Raw genomic sequence first — 17,707 nt, forward strand, 5'->3', positions numbered from 1 at the left:
AGATTTCTAGACTAACTCCCTGAAGGAAAGAGAAACTCGGACTGTCAAACATCACGCGACATCCTTTCTTCCCTAGTGTCTCGGTCACATGTCTTTATACTGAAAGACTTTATAAAGAAAGAACATATATTCAATATTTTGCAACAAAAGTTTTTATAGTGAATGCACTTTTTTGGTTCTTAATTTTAGGGGGTGGTGTCCCCCACCCAAACTCCCAGTTCTGACCCCAAAAAACCCACCTCAACTGTTTCCCAAAAATATTTAACCCTTTACCCCACCCCTGAATGCATTCTCTATAAAAATGTTTGATTAAAAATATTCGAGATATGTTCAATTCTATATAAGATATTCGATGTAAAGACCACATTACCAGTGTCTCGTGCTCTCCCTTCTACTCCAAAGGCATGCAATGAGTTATAAATAAAAAGACAGAAAATTTGGGCTGCTGTCAAAGTTTATATTCAAACAACTATGATCAACCCGAGGACATCGGACATGCAGTAGTTGCTGGCCCAGTAGAATTAGTAAAACATTTCTTCTTTGGGGGGTGCACTCAAGGTTGGTGCATTATGTTGTTGCTTGAGTGTAGTCAATGGGTCACACCATTCAGCAACTTTAGCCAGACCTGTCCATCTTTTGTGTAACGTGAGACTTGCTCAGAGCAAATATGTATCATCTGAGCTACTGAGTGTGCAGGAGTGGGATTTCCAATATGTAAGCTATTCAGTTGTCAATGGACACAAAAATACCAATCTTTTATTACAGTGCTACACTAAGGCACACTTTAGATATTATAAGGTAAGTACAGATGCATTAGAACATATATACAACTCAGTGAGGTCACCCCAAAGGGCTACACTCTACTCTAAAAGACTTTAGCATAAACACATTACATGCAATCTTTTAAAGTAGGGAGCAAGTGATGTTATCTCACAATGAAGCCAAGCACCATGTAGTAACTTTGGCAGTACATCCCTAGTCCAACCCAAGTCTCTAAGTCTTTTAGGTGTCCCGAAACGTTCCTGAGGATGGAGGCACGTAGCTAGAAGGCACACTCAATTAGTGCAGGAACGGTACCAATGTTCAGTTAGTGCAGAGCAATAGCAACAATGCCAAGATGAGGACTTAAGGGATTGAAGTCTAGTTCCAGCCTGAAGAGCAGCAACTACCATCCCTGGGGTCCTTCAGGAGAGACCCCCAGATGTACTGACCCAGACACCACCACCCTGGATCAGCCCCGAATAATGCTAAGCTAAGCAGAAATCTGCGCCCAATGCAATCCCTATAGAGAGCGGAGAGGTCGCGAGACATAAGGGATCTCCGTCCCCCAATCCTCTAGAAAGTTAGGAATGGCCCCAGGTGACAGTAAATAGCCGGGGGAAGCAAGGCTGACCATTGTTGTCACCATGTAAGGTCGTCTGGTCGCCGGTTTATGTCAGTACTCCCTGGTCGTCTTTAAAATCCTCTGGAGACATCAGATTGTAGGGAGAGAACACAGATCTGTTCACGCTGAAGTCGGGACCCTCATGGAGATCTTCATCAATGCACTTCTTGCATTGACCCCAGACAGGGCCAGGAGGAACTCAACCAGTCTGTTGTACTTTGGTGGTCCTGCAGGCATGTTTCCTGGTGGAGGGCAGCACAGCCGATTTCCAGAGTCCAGGCAGGGCCTTGAAGATGCCCATGATAAGTTCCAGACGTTGGGTCAGCAGGATGTTTTTGCAATGACGGATGTCTGGTATTGGGCTTTGCAGAGAAAATGCATCCGTGCATGCTCCAGCTGTGGGAAACAGGCGACAAACCTCGAGCAAGACAGGTGACTGGTTGGTCCCACCAGTCCTAGGGAGAAAGGAACCTCACTGAGGTCTTCCCTGTCTAGTAGAAGGTCGAGGTGGGTGACACAGTGATTCGTACTGGGCCAGTGCTGGCCTCTGCAGCAGTCCTCCTGCATCCCTCGGTCGTCTTCGGCTTCTGATGTCTTCAGTTCCAGTGGTCGCAAAAAAAGGGGGGTCTGGGAATCTCTCTACCAGCACGAACATAGCCCAATGACCTGTTCTTGGGTGAATAACCCCTGGGAGAGACTCTACCAAGTCTTTAGATCACTGTCCTTTTCACAGAGAAGAAATTTCCCCGCATATCAGCCTTTGTCCTGCCCAGGGGAAGTCCAGCGCCGAAAACCCTATACACGTGTTTCAGCCTTGTTGGGCATCATCAGTGAGGTGAAACTGTTGCCTCTCTAAGAACAGTGAGCAAGGGGTCCACGTCTGGATTGCCCTGTCCAGCTCGTCTCCTCATTTCCAGGAAAGGGGGTGGGGGACGGGGATGACCCCAGCCCTCCAATAAGGACATTCTGCAACATTCGAACTTGGAGGTGGATGTCCATTTGGGGACAGCCAGCCTCCCAGAGTTTTCCAGCAGCTTCTGAGCCAGTCCTTGGAGAAATGTGGATTGGGAGCAGACATACCCCTCCCCATTTCCTGCCAGCTCACACGCATAAAGGAGAGGCTTTACGGGCTTCCGCAAGAAGCCGGTCAAGGTGCATGAAGCAAGTGAGCCCTCCCCCACCTGGAAAAATAGAAGGATGGCTAACAAAGGACAGGACATCTTGAACAGGGCTTAAAAGTAAGGGGCACCATATATATATTTTTTTAATAACACATGTTATTGTTTGTTTTTAATCACATTTTACAACAACAAACATTACAATGGGGTCAACGGACCCTTAACAACTAATCGTTCACACCTTTGAATTGGGTCTCGGGAGCAACACCATCGTTCATATAGGGATCTTCCAGGTCATATCCCACATCGTTTAAATGAAGTTATGTACATGCGGTCACCTGATTCACTGCATATCTTCCCATTTCTGCCATATCTTTTCCGCCTTATTTGCGCAGCCTCTGGCTGCACATACTCTGCGTGCCATCATAATGCACATGTCCACATCCGCAACCCATTGTTCGTATTGCGGGGGTGATGCTGAACCCCACAGTCTCGCAATGTTCCTTTTGATTAGTGCCGTGGCTGTGGACAAACAGTTTTTCTTCACCCTCCATCCATCCCGAGTAGCAGTACTTTCGGATCTTTGTGAATCTCTTTCCCCATTACTCGTGCGAGTTCATCGCAGCATTGTTGCCAGTATTGTTGGATCTGATCACATCACACATGGACTATGTTTCTTTCAAGGGGAGTGCTTTCGGGCATGTCTGCGAGGCCTGCGAGGTGGGGTCTTAGTGCGTGTCGTATTTGTGTGTAGTGATAGTGTTCCGTGTGTGCGAGGTGGAAGCGGGTAATTACGTGCTCGAAGGGTGCCAGCCCGCCGCCAACAATTACGTCAGCAACCGTGGTGATTCCCTGGTTTATCCACTGGTGCCATCTCGGGAGTTTGTTCAGTTCAGGAAGGTTCTTATTTCCCCATAATGGTTGTAAGGGGGTGATTTTCACATCCCAGCCTATGTATTTGTGTGTCTCCTCCCAGATTCATGAGATGTGGAGCGCATGGTTTGGGGATTCCTGGGGTTCGTTGCCCGGTAGAGACATTCGAGGTGGGCACTGCCTGGGTCCCCAGCACTCGCCACCCTGTTGTGCGGCAGTGATGTATCACCATGTAACATATCATTGACTACGGCCATTTTACTGGCCCAGTAGTAAGATTGTAGGCGCGGGAGGCCGATATCCCCCTTCCCACACCGAGCGTTGGAGGATGCTCAGTGCAATGCAAGGGTGTCCGCACCATAGCAGTTTCCTCAACACGCGGTCGATAATCTGGAACTCTCCCTTCGGAATGCATAATGGGGCATTCTGTAGTTTATACAGGTAATTGGGAAGTGCCATCATTTAAAACAATGCGGCCCTGCCTAGTAGGGTTAGTGGAAGGGAGACCCAATGGCGGACATCTTCTGTAAATCTTATCGTTATTGGATGGAGGTTCTTGGTTACATATTCTTTTAAGTCGTTGGTGACCTGCACTCCAAGATACCGAAACTGATCGGCACAATTTTGTATGGGCAATCTGGTGGGGCTCTAAAATTGTATAGTGTCGATTTGGACCAGTTTACTCGTAGCCCGCTAAATGACCCATATCTGTCAAGTAATTCCGTTACTACGGGGCATGCGGTGTGTGGGTCTTTTACGTAGAGAAGTAGGTCATCTGCGTATAGGGAAACTTTGTCTTCCCAGTCACTTTCCCATTGAAAACCTGTCCAAGACGTAGATGTACGCAACAATATCGCCAGGGGTTCAATGGCCAGCACGGAGATCATTGCAGACAGAGGGCACCCTTGTCTAGTCCCCTTTCCCAGCGCGAAGGGATTCGAGGGCCACCCATTGACTCGCATTTCTGCCTCCGGGGACTCATATAATAGTTGAACCCAACTTATGAATTGGGGCCCGAAGCCCATCGGTGCATCACCACCCATATAGCATCCCAGTACACAGAATCAAAGGCTTTTTCAAAATCTATTGTGAGCAATGCTAAGGAGCCTTGGAGAGCGGGAGCTCTCTCAAGTACTGAGTGTAGCCTGTGTATGTTCATACGGGTGGATCTTTGCGGCATAAATCCGCATTGATCGGGGTGTAACAGTAATGTTATTACCTGCTGCAGTCTGTTGGCAAGTACCTTTGCGAGAATTTTGGTCTCAGTATTAATAAGGGAGATGGGCCTGTGTGAACCACAGCGGTCTGGTGGTTTGTCCGCTTTCGGAATCACCACTATCGTGGCTCGCCAGAGGTCTGGGGGGAGAGCACCTCGGGATTTGGCGTGTTGGAACATTCGCAATAGGTGCGGGCCATTACATTCGTCCCCACATTTTGCCATGCTTCTATCGGGAAGCCGTTCGGGCCTGGCATTTTCCCAGTTTGAAGCTGGGACATTGCTGTTACCAGTTCCTCTTCTATGATATCCTTCTCTAACAGGGTTTGTTGTGTTTGGGTGAGGGTGGGAAGGGTGATTTCATTCAGTATGTCAGTGTTCGCAGGTGTTTCGGGAGATCTGTATAATTCGGCATAGTAGGAGGCAAAGCTTTCAGCTATGTCTTTATCATTCATTAATTCTTCTGAGTTTTCTGTTACGATCGCTCTAATTAATTTGGCGATTGCCCTCGTCTCTTTTTTCCAGCCATGCCAGTATTTTGCCTGCTTTATCTCCTGTTTCGTATATCCTAGCTCACAATGTTCGATGAGCTTGCTTGGCACAATTTAGGGCCACGTTCTGGAGGCGTTTATGGGCTAGGGTTAACTGGCGGTGGGTGTTGGGCTGGTCGAGAGCTAGGTGGTCTGCCTCGGCCTTCGTGACTAATTGCTCAGCCTCGTGGTGTTCTTTTTGGTGTTCTTTCCTATGTGCAGCGGTCCAGGAGATGACCTCGCTGCGCAGCACTGGTTTAAGGGCCTCCGATATTACAGTTGGATCGTCAACGGAACCAACATTCATTTCAAAATACGTTGTGGTAGCCGTTTGCATCTGTTCTAGGAGTTCTGGGAAACCCAGGTAGTAATTATTTAAACGCCATGTGGGGGGGAGGTCGTGGTCTGGTTGTGCGCAGTTCAATGAGCAGGGGGGAGTGATCTGATATGCCTCGGGGTAGTAAAGTTGCGTTTATGACCCTATGCATGTTTGGTGCAGGAAGAAAGAAGTAATCCAAGCATGATAGTGAGGCGTGTGCCCCAGAGTGGAATGAGTATTCCCTTGTGTCAGGATGAAGGTCCCTCCACACGTCACGTAGGCCTAATGCCGCGGCGAAGGTGGCGAGTCTGGTGCGGTTGGCCGGGTTCCTCCCTCTCAAGTGTGTGCGGTCTGTTTCTATATCCATGACTTCATTGAAGTCCCTGCCAGTGACCAGCAGGTCAGATTCATCCTCCGTGATTATAGACGTGATGTCAGCTATGAGTGCTGGTAGTAGCGCCGGTGGCGCGTAAACCGCCAGCATTGCTATGGTCTGATTCCACAGCTCTCCTGTAATATATACATACCTCCCATTAGGGTCCTGTCTGACTTTCGTAAGGGTAAAGGGTAACCTTTTATGTACCAGTATGAGGACGCCACGGGAGCCCATGGTAAAGCCTGTGTGTACTGCCAGTCTGTAGTTAGTGCGTTTGAAAAGGTTACATGTGGAGCCTGCAAGGTGTGTTTCTGTTAAAAAAAAAGCTATGTCTGGCTTGTGTCTGTTTAGGAACTGCATGACCAGTCGTCTCTTGATTCCTCCACCCAGTCCATTAACATTCCAAGTCAGGAACTTGAGGGTCCTGACTTCATTACTGTTAGGTGATATTGGTCTGTGTATTCGGGGCCTTAAGTGGGCTGTCAAACATTGCGCGTGGATGTAGTGGTGTTCGTTTTGTGGTGTGTGGGACCTTCTCATGGTGTGTAGGTGTACTCTCCAGGACCCTTGTGGTGGTGAATATAATAACGATAAATTGTCCCATCCCCCTCCCCAAACTCCTCCCACCTAGAAATACATGTCACCTAAACTTCACACAACAACCAAGGCTGGTCTTAGTGGCCAGCGATCAAACAATTAACTATCTATGGGGTGGCCCACCTTTGCCACGGCCGTCCTATTGCTCCAATCGTGACGTGTGTATGCTGTCGTACTGTCTTTGTTCGGTAGATGCTATCCATGGTCACCCCATTCCCTCAGCATGGGGGTCTTCGGGTGGTTGTTGTGGTGGCTGTGGGTTCCGGTCCCGGCAGCCCCGGGAGTTCCTCCGCCTATTGTTGCTTGGGGTGTTCCAGTCCCCCTCAATGTGTTGCTCTGTCCAATTCCGGGCCTGTTTCGGATTGTCGAAGTGAACTGTCGTCCCTTTGTAATATATTTTGAGCTGTGCTGGGAACTGTTAAGATGGATTTCTGAACTCTGTCCTGGCGGCGCAGAAGTTCAGAAGGCCAACCTACTTACTTGGAACAGGGTAACCTCTGGACAAGCCAGACCAATCAGGGTAGCGATCGCGGCGGTCAAGACTAGGTCTCAAGAGGGGTGAGGGTGACTGAAAGCCCGCAATGAGCACTCAAAGCAAGGACACTTACAAATTACTCCAAACAGGTGCTATATTAAAAATATATACACATTTATTCCAAGGCCTTTGCAACAATGGCTGTAGCGAGAAATCACAATAAAACTCTAGTAAACCAACACATACCAAACCAATACAATATATATACAAATACAAATGAGTCTAAAGCGTTAGATGCACGAAATGTGTAGTCCACCTAGAAGGGGAGGAAAACAGGCAGTACGAAATAATGATTAGACCCAGTCCGCCTTCAGAGGCACCTAACTAAAAGGAAGTCCAAGCCCTACGAAGAGTGGAGCCTTGTGCTCAAAAGTACCTGCACACGCTGGTGCCAACGGGCAAAAAGGGGAGTCTCTTCGAGGGAATCGGGCAGTTCAGTTTGGTGCACAAATGAAGAAGAACAGAGTTCCGCGACTCAAGCGCAGCCTCCACTGTGGGCAGAAGCAGAGCGTGAGTACGGAAAGGCGTGCTGTTTGACACAGCGGGGAAAAGCTTTGGGCTCCTGCAGGAGGGCGACCAGTTCCTAGCTATGCTACTCACCGGTTCCCGATACAAGCAGACCCAGGCTTCTCCGCGTCAGTTTCAGTGCTGGCAGGTTCAGGGGAGCAGGGGACGTCTCCTCGTCGTGTAGATTCTGCAGCAGCAGAGTTGAGTTAAAGATGTCCCAAACCAAGTGAACCCGCACAGTTTGTTACCACAGCAGGGCAACGGAGCGGCTGTGTGTATCTCAGCCAAATGTACACTACTCACTTCAGACCTGGGAATGCCAAGTGTACGAATCGTGTGAGAGTGACAAGGACTCGAAATAAAACACAACCTGGCGGCGGTTACAGACCAAGACTCCTGGGTAGGCTGGTCAGTCTGCTGGATGGCCCAGAGACACTTCCGAAGGCTTACGTGCAGGAGATGGTGAAGATGCCGAGAATAGCTGTCCCCGCTTTTCCAAGGGTCGAAGTACCAGTACAGGCCTTCTGGTTCGATCAGAGGTAGAAAGGGTTTCACAAAGCGACAGCAGTGCAGAGGAGTAGTCCTTCAGCGGGTCACCAGCGATTCCTCGATTCAGCCTCGTGTTTGCAGGATACTTGGCTCCTGTATTCCTTTGTTCGTGAGAACTCAGGAGATCAACATGGTAGTGGCGTTTCCAGCCCCCTCTTATCCATGGTTCCCTTTGCACCAAAACGGAGGGGACCCAATGGGAGATCCGCTCATCAAACACTCTCACCATACGTTGACCTATCACGGACCACGGTGGTCCCAGGCATTCATACCACACTAGACTCTCTGGCACCCAGGATGTGTATTGGGACCAGACATCCCAGCCCACATCCTGGAGGCACACACAAGGCCTGTAGAAGCCCTTGAAAGCATCTGTGTTTCGCAGGAAAGTACATGCCCAAATAAGGAAGGCCCCGGTCGGCTCGACCTGGGGAAGGTGAAGGGGGCAAGACGGTCAGCGGACAGGACAAAGAGCCTCGTGGTCTGGCCATTTTGGGGGCCAGGCCACCATTTTGGGCTAAGCGTGAGAAACGCGCTTAAACGCCAAAAGGAGCTCAAAAACACAAGAAACGATCGCTGCCACCATTCCCGTCCGTGATTCACTTGCACCGATCAGTTACAATTCAAAAAGAGTATCTAGGGCCTGTAGAAGGCTAGAGACCCAAGAGAGCAGTAACTTAACTTACAGTGCCCTCTTGTGTCATGTTGCACGAAAGCTGCAACATGATAAAGAAACTACGGAAAACAGCATTTCCCGGTACTGACTGTCTTAAGGGCATGTCAGTTTCCCCTTAAGAATGGAGCGAAAGCCCAGAGGAGTGCGGCAGAAGGCTGCACTTCTCTGGCAAAGTCTAGATCATGGTGAAAACAACAGCAAAAAGTTTAGGGGTTGCCACATGGATGGAAAATTATCCATAATTAAGAAATTTTTCCTAACAGGAACAAGAGGCCGTATTTGACGTTCAGGGTTTGTAGTTGTTTCTTTAACTGATCAAAGGATTGTCTGGCCTTTTGGACTTCCCTTGTGTAGTCTGGAAAGAAAGCTATTTTTGCGCCGTTGTATGTCAGTGTGCCCTTGACTCTTGCTCTCCGGAGTAACGTGTCACAATCTCTGTAATTGAGAAAATTGCCAATTACGGTGCGGGGAGGAGCACCCGGAATTGGTTTCCTGGAGGGGATGCGGTGTTCCCTTTCAATCGAGAAGAATTTAGAGAAGGCGTCGGCATCAAACATGTCCGTGAACCACTGTTCAAGGAAGGTTTCCATGTTTGCCCCTTCTGTGTTTTCGGGCAGGCCAAGAATCCTGATGTTGTTGCGCCATGATCTGCCCTCACTATCGTCCACTCGGTTGGTCAGTGTTTTAAGCTCCGTTTTGACGCTGGCCAGTTGGTGTTGTAGGGTGCGCATTTTATCTTCGGTATTGGAGATGTGTTGTTCCGCTTCCCCTGTGCGAGATGTCAGCTTTTGTAGATTGTGGCGGAGGAGCGACACATCCATGCTTATACCGTCTATTTTTTGCTCCATAGAGGCACGTGAGTCGGCTATCGCCGCCATGACATCTTTCAGCGATATTGCGGCTTCTGGGTTGGGGGCATCTGTGGTCGGTTCAGGCTCCTCTTCGTTTTGTGTGGTTGGCGTGGTATATTGATCCATTTTGTGTTGTACGGCGAGTTTTTTGGGTTTATCTTTGCCCATGATGGTCACTGGTTCTGCCAGTTTCGGGGGTAAGCTCTTTTCCGCCGTGGCATCGTGGGTCTCAGTTGTTTTTTGGATGAATTGATGGCACTGGGGGGTGGTGGGGGAAGCGTTTCCCCCAGGTCTGGCTGCCAGGTGCTAGGAGCGGGTATCTCAACAGTTCCTGTAACAACGTTAGGGCTTTCTGACTTTTGTTGAGGCTTTTAGGGCTCTTTCCAGGGTCGCGGTATCCGGAGAGTGCGGGCTGTCATCCAGGGAGATTCACAGTGGGTGTTCCAGGGTGTGATGCCTTCCTAGGGTCATGAATTTCTTGGAGAAGGGGCCGTCAGCTACCTCTTTCCACGTGTTTTCTACAGTTGCAGTCAGTTTATAAGTTCGTCTCGGGCCTCTCCTTGTCCGCCCGGGGTGGGATTTAACATCGATCCAGTGTGCGGCTTCTCGTGGGGTTCTGAGAGTTCCCTTCAGTAGTGTCGTGTTCTGCGGGCCAATGGAGCGGTGCACTATCAGGCATTTCACAGTACGATTGTTGGAACCAGGGGGGGCAAGCGCTCACCCGTTCAGGGGGGCGTCAGCTCGTCGAGGCACCAGTGGGCCAGAGAGTGGTTCCGGCTGGCTCGGCTGTTGGTACTATGATGTGCGCGCTGTGTTGTGGGATCTGTATCTGCGGTGGACCGCCTCGCCCCTCAGGCGGGTACCTCCACGGGAGGCGAGGCCGTGTCCGAGGATCGCCAAAACGCACTTCTTCTCCTGTATGACAGCCCCAAAGCGCCCTGATGTGCCCCTCTGTCCGCTACGGCTCCGAGGCACGTAGTCTGCCCAGTGAGGGGGCGAGGGCGATGGTGTCTGGCCTGCGATGGCGTGATGTCGCTTCCAGTGCAGAGCCGGGATGGGACGAAAGGGCGTCGCACACTTTTGGCGGCAGCGTGTTACTGTGTTTGCGTTCCTCCCCTGTCAGGGATCCCCAGAGGACCACCAGGGCGAACCGCTCCGGCGACGCGGCCCCGGATGAGTTGTATGTTATCACCACCGGCCCCCCGGCATGGCCTCACCCCAGGGCTGTCCGCTGCGTCGGCCTCCTCGGTATCAGGCGTGTCGGGGCAAGTCCCGGCGGGCGGCCATCTTGGTTTCACTTCTTCGGGCTCCGCGACAATTTTCCGAAGGCCGTTTGTGCAGGACTGCGTCCAAGGTTCTGAACGATTTTTTCAGCTGCAATTGTGATTGGGCGTGCGATGTCAGCAGTGGTCTTTTGGTGCTGCAAAACATCGGATTCAGGCTGATTGATCAGGATATTCACAGACGGCCGCGGAAGCGATGGAGGCGCACGTCTACTTCGCTTCACTGCTGGCCACCAAAGGGGCACCATATTGAGTATGTGGTCCCGTTTAGGGTATTATCGTGGCTACAGCAGCAGCCTTGAGTGATGCACTCAAAAATGATATCAAAACGTATCGACTGCCACAATCCTGTTCAGAGGATTCCTGAAAAGTAGGAAAACTGCTTCTTAGAAAGAGATTAAGCAGATATAAAGTGTCCCACCCGCACCCCACTGAAGATGGCTTTTGCTGCAATTAAAAGTAACAGTCACAGAAAGGGGGGGGACTACTCCTGTACTGGGGAGTCAAGCAACTCATCAGTGAACCCAAAACGACTTTGCACTAGTGGGCCGGGGGGGTCCTGGCAGCACACCACATGTGGTGGGAGTGTGCTAGCATAGGGAGGCATGAGCCACAGGCTAAGGGGAGAGGTCTACCCTCCACTGGATCCTTATGAGAAGGGGCCCAGTTGTCAAAAACCTAAAGAGCATGCAGGAGGTGGGAAGCAAAGGCAAAAGCCAGAGGTCGGGCTCGGGGGAAATCCACACACCTAAGAAACGGAGGAGTCCAGAAATGTGACAAATGTACTGCTTTAATAACAAGTTTAAAAAAGCAGGAATAGGCACACGGACGGCTGACTTCCAATGCACTCTCAACTCATTACAGCCTGGTCGTGGGGTTTTATTACACAGTGACATCACAAACAAAAGATACATTCCTGAAGTTCAGATGAGCCAGGATTGGACAGACATACATTCTATAGGGGATAGATGATCCGATTGGTCTGGCCTCATTGGGTAGCTTCGCCTGGGACCATTTACAAGATGTTACCAGTGAGATCACGTCATGCTAGTGGGTTGTGAGTGACTCCTGCAACAAAATGTGAGAAGCGTTAGAGGCTAATAAGGATTGGCTATTACAGGCCTCCTCAGCCAGGGAATGCAACCAGCATGGGAACACAATGGGGGGTGGGGAGGAGGACACTAGATTGCTGCCTTTTCCCAATAAGGTTCCCACTCTCTGTCTCGTCTGGCCACGAGCAAGGACATTCTAGATTCCAGTGTCATGCTGTGTTACTTTTGTATCTTCTGTCTTCAGTTTGGTGGGAGCAACAGTCTCTGGCTCGAATAAATGGGCTTTGTTTCCTAGGTTCAGGTCACGTGTGTAGGGACCATAAACCTGAGTTTCTCTTTGCATTTATGAAGAATGTCAGCTTCCTACCCTTGCAGGTGCCCTATCTTTTCTTTCAAAAAGGTAGCAGGCGCTCCTCTCTAGAAAGAACATGCCATGATAACGTGTTCTGAGATGGGAGTTTGCAGCACACTCTTTTTGCTCACTCTACCTTTCACAGATGGGAAATATCCATTTGCATATCATCAGTCTTTGTCCCACCCACATGGGCAGTCCAGCACCGAAATGCTATGGCAATTCCTCTCTGAACAAGAGTACCAACAGCAACCCCATACACGTGTTTCAGCCTTGTTGGGCCTCATCAGTGAGGTGAAGCTGTGCCTCTCTGAGCACAGTGAGCAGGGAGTCCACGTCTGGTTGCCCCCAGGTAACTCGGGGTGACCAACCCCAAGTTCCTTGCAAATGTTTCAAAAAAGGTAGTTGGCGCTCCTCTCCAGAAAGAACATGGCATGATAACCTGTTCTGAGATGAGAGTTTGCAGCACACGCTTTTTGCTCACTGTACCTTTCACAGATGGGAAATATTTTTTTAAAATGTATTTATAATATGCTCATAGCCAAAGAATGGCTTAACATATACAGACAATTTACACATACAACAGTTTAAAACACAAGTTCACACAATCCATAGGTTAAACGGTTTTCATACAAAAATACCCTCTGATAGATCCTGTAAAATTGTTAAAACTAGTTCATAAAATTTCATCATGTGATATATTAAGTTAATATCATTTCCTTCCAGCAGTTTTTTCCAAATGATTTCAACATTCTCAGTTATACTGGAGTTTTTGTAGCGTGAAAGGAATTTTGTGCGGATGAATGCAAGACTCTCACAGTGACATATTAAGTGTTTGGCATTTTCAATTTCAGACGTTCCATATAATCTACAAAGCCTTGTATTTCTCTCGAGTCCCAATTTAGCTCCAAGGATTTCCATCGTATCACAACGGTTAAACTTGAACAGAAAGTACCGTCTTAGTTGCTGCGGCAGGGAAGGCATATTGATATTTGGGTTTCGCGGATGTTAACGACCAGTGTTCTAAAAATAAACCACTTGTGGATTTTGTGGACAGGGTAATCATGTCACGCTCCTTTGCATAGCTGTATATTATTCCTTGTAATAGTTTTTTAATCTTAGTTTGCTTAAGGAGTAACCAACTTCGTGTTAACTGTCGCCCATTTCTCATATACAGCATGTGTAATCTACTTAAAGATGAAAACAGTTTTTTGTGACCCTCCTTAATGAATATTTTCATTAGTTCAACCACAAAAGTGCTGGTAGATAGCATACTTAATTTTGCATATAACATTGCTGATTTGTATTCTAAGATGTCTTTCGCAAATCTAAAGTTACATTCTAATAAGATGTATTCACATGATGTTGCACTGGGCAACTTAAACAAAGATTTTAAATTTTTTCCTTCTAATATACACATTTCATTAGCATATTTACCTCCCCAAATCTCAGCACCATATAATAAGCAGGATATTATCTTACTTGCGTACAATGATAAAATTGTATTTACAGAGATACCTCCTTGCTTTCCTATGAATTTACTAATTGCACCAGTGTTGTTTAAACATAGAAGTTTAGCTGCTTCCCAGTGGGGTTTCCATAGCAGCTTAGATGGGAAATGTCCATTTGCATATCAGTCTTTGTCCCGCCCACATGGGCAGTCCAGCACCGAAATGCTACGGCAATTCCTCTCTGAACAAGAGTACCAACAGCAACCCCATACATGTGTTTCAGCCTTGCTGGGCCTCATCAGTGAGGTGAAGCTGTGCCTCTGAGCACAGTGAGCAGGGAGTCCACGTCTGGTTGCCCCCAGGTAACTCAGGGTGACCAACCCCAAGTTCCTTGCAAATGTTTCAAAAAAGGTAGCAGGGCTCCTCTCCAGAAAGAACATAGCATGATAAACTGTTCTGAGATTAGAGTTTGCAGCACACACTTTTTGCTCACTGTACCTTTCACAGATGGGACATCTCTATTTGCATATCAGTCTTTGTCCCGCCCACATGGGCAGTCCAGCACCGAAATGCTATGGCAATTCCTCTCTGAACAAGAGTGCCAACAGCAACCCCATACACGTGTTTCAGCCTTGTTGGGCCTCATCAGTGAAAGGTACAGTGAGCAAAAAGCAGATGGCTGCGAACTCTCAATGTGGTTAACAACCACTGAACAGGTTATCATGCCTTGTTCTTCCGAGAGAGGGGCGCCTGCTACCTTTATTGAATGTCCTATCTTTTCTGTTGACTCGAAACACTCTCTCTTGATGTCCATGCCAAGGCTGGGCACAATAGCTGCACTGCCAGCCTGGTCTGCGTTTCTCAGGGAATTTAGTATGTTAGGCCTCTCCCTGTGTTTTGAGCCTCTCCGGTGTCTTCCATTCAATTCAATGCAGCTGTGGCTTCCTTCTTTATTTTCATGGTCGGCCATGTTAGTCGTGTTTAAGTGTCAATGAGCAGTTCATGTATGTTCTTGTGCAACTAGCTAAGTGAGTCATAAGCATGCTCTTTGTGCCTAAGAGTAATGCGGCCTAAGTGTCTGCGTAGATTTGTGCAGGAATGCATGTGCTTTATGTCTAACACGTGTGTGTGTGTGTGTGTGTGTGTGTGTGTGTGTGTGTGTGTGTGTGTGTGTGTGTGTGTGTGTGTGTGTGTGTGTGTGTGTGTGTGTGTGTGTGTGTGTGTGTGTGTGTGTGTGTGTGTGTGTGTGTGTGTGTGTGTGTGTGTGTGTGTGTGTGTGTGTGTGTGTGTGTGTGTGTGTGTGTGTGTGTGTGTGTGTGTGTGTGTGTTTTCAGCCATGTCGCCTCTTCATGATTACTTTGCTGATGTCATCCTGTTATGGCCTGTGGGGCTGCTTCAGTGAGTGGTGTCTGCCATCTTGATGGTATGCTAGGGGAGGCGGGGTTTATGCGCCAGGAACAGTGAATCGTAACACATGGGGAATTGCAGTGCGATTGAAGAGCGACAGAGTCAAAAGGATGACTAAGACCGGTAAACCAACGCAGCAATCTAATCTATGGAAATTGTTCGGCAAGGCCGGAAAGTTAAAATCTGCCACAAATGACAGATCAAGGAGAGAGAGGCTGAGTCCAAGTGCACTGGTGACTGGTGCTGCCGCTGAGGAGAATGCTGAATGCGAGATAAACGAAAGGAGAACGATTATGGTTGACACGAGAGACTTCTAGAAAAAGCAGAGTGAAAGCAGCCCACTGCTTGATTGCCAACAGAAGCGGGAGCAGTACACTGCAGGAATAGGCAACACAAGAGCTGCTCGGCTAAAAGGATGCACACTGATTCAGTGAACCAGAGAAACAGAGATGTGAGAGACACGAAAGACACCCAGTGAGCCCACGGGAGCCGAATGAGTTACTGGAGTGCCTGCAAGTGAATTCTGTGTTACAGATGTAGCACAAGGAAGGCAAAGCGAGGCCTGTGTGGAAATTGGTATCTTGGCAAATAATACTGCGAAAGAGTCAGCGACCCACTGCATGAAAAGATGTTAATGTGAATGTAAATAATGGTGAAATGGAAACAATAGCCCAAAACTTGAAAGACAGTGTTAGGAATTTTGATAAAAGGGGATCAGCGGCCCAACATTGGACAAATATAATATTGAGGATAAAAAAAAGTATCATCAGAGGACACAAGCCCTAGCAGGTTAGTGAACCAGGCAAATGCTGAGGCTGGACTCACACACACAGGAGTGAGAAAGAAAGTGAACTTGCATTTATGAAACAGTGATATACTGGCAAGAGAGTAAACCAGGAGTGAGAAAAAAAGATGATTAGAACTGTATGAAATAGCCACATCCTGGCAGAGGAGTAACCGAGGAGTGGAAAGCAAAGTAAACTGGGAATCATAAAATTGTGAACAAGTATTGAAGTGAGGAAGCACACCACTTTTTGGAGGGTAAATGAGAAAGTCACAAATATCCTCGTAGGGAAAGTCTATCAAGAATTTAAAAAGCAACCCTTTTAACCCAATGGAAATACAGAGTATGAGAAAGTGAATGTGAACCACAATTGAGTGACCTTTTGATTACCAGAAAATACCAAGGGAAGGCATGTGATACTTGGTAAGGGCAAAAGAGGACAAGTTAAAACATTTGAAGAGTGATAATAAGAGGAATTAATGAAAACTGTATTTTTCCTTAAAAGAAAAGTGTAAAGTTTAAAGCAGAGAAGAAACTCAAAGGAGAAGTTATCCCCATTGAGCTTATAAGACGAAGGATCAAAAGTAAGAACTGCGGGGAAGGAACCCTACTTTTTGTTGTGTGAACAGTGGAACTTTATTGATTGTTATCCAGAGACATTGGACAGACATTCAGAGACTACAAGAACCATAGAGGAAGGGAGGAACTCCTTTCCTGGTGGAACTCGGAAGGAAAGCTACGAGTGACTGCTTATGTGAGTCCCCTTGTGCAAACCTAGAATGTACAGGTCAGTTTAGGGTGTGGACACAGGACACACTTTTTCTTTTGTTGAATATCCTGAAACAAACTTACCTTTTGTTGAGGTATGGAAAACCCTCTTAGAAGTAGGCATAGACAGGACATCCCATAACCCCCTCATTGTTTGAAAGATAAAGGCTGAGACACATACTTAAACGATTACTGTGTCCCAGCCTTACTCTTGATCATTTACACGAGCTATATCATACAATACAATAAGTGGTTCACATTTCAAGTTGGCAAGCATCCATTGCTCCCTGATTTCTCCACATTCACACAGCACAACATTTCTTCCAGGCCAAGAGTCCATTATTGCTTGCCATTGGCGAGTGGTGATTGCAGACTTTGAGCCTTGTATATAATGTGCATTTTTAAGCCATGGCTGATAATATCTTCCTTGTCTAACCAGATGGCACCTTTCACTTTTGTTTCCAACGTCTTTCTGTTCTCTTTTATCTCACATAGGAGGTCCCTGTTTCATTCTTTTGTCGTCCGTTCTCCTGGTGTTTGCCAGTGCTTTCAGAAATTTTACAAAGTTATATGTTTGGTGCCTATCCAGTTCTACAAATAAAATGCCCTTTTATTGCTGCGGGGATAACTTGCATGTTCATTTTGTTGCAATACTACACGATTGCTATAAGCAGTGAAATGCTGAAAGAGTACGTTTCCAAGAGCTTTTCTGATACCTGAGGACCTTTGTGTGATTCCAGAGGAGGGAACCCCATATAGAGAAAGAGAAAACGCCCTTATTGGTGTTCTTTGTAATTACTGTGATTGTTGGTGAAGCTGTTTCTTGTGTGGCAAGTGAATGAATAAACATGGTGGCAGAAGCAATGACATTAAAATATGGTTCTCTTCCATGAACAGGTGACCTATGCCTTGACTCTCTGGATAAGAATGGTGGGACTCCAGTCTAAGTGTTGCGTCGATCTAGAGCTTAGTTTGGCAGCTTCTTGAGTTATGCTGAAAGTCGATGAGTGGAAAAAGAAGGGCGATGGGAGCTGGAGGAGTGGTAAACCCTGTGACAGAACTACTGAGCAGAAGGAGCC

The sequence above is a fragment of the Ambystoma mexicanum genome, chromosome 14 (assembly GCF_040938575.1).
Source record: "Ambystoma mexicanum isolate Mex_15411 chromosome 14, UKY_AmexF1_1, whole genome shotgun sequence".
Lineage (NCBI taxonomy): Eukaryota > Metazoa > Chordata > Amphibia > Caudata > Ambystomatidae > Ambystoma > Ambystoma mexicanum.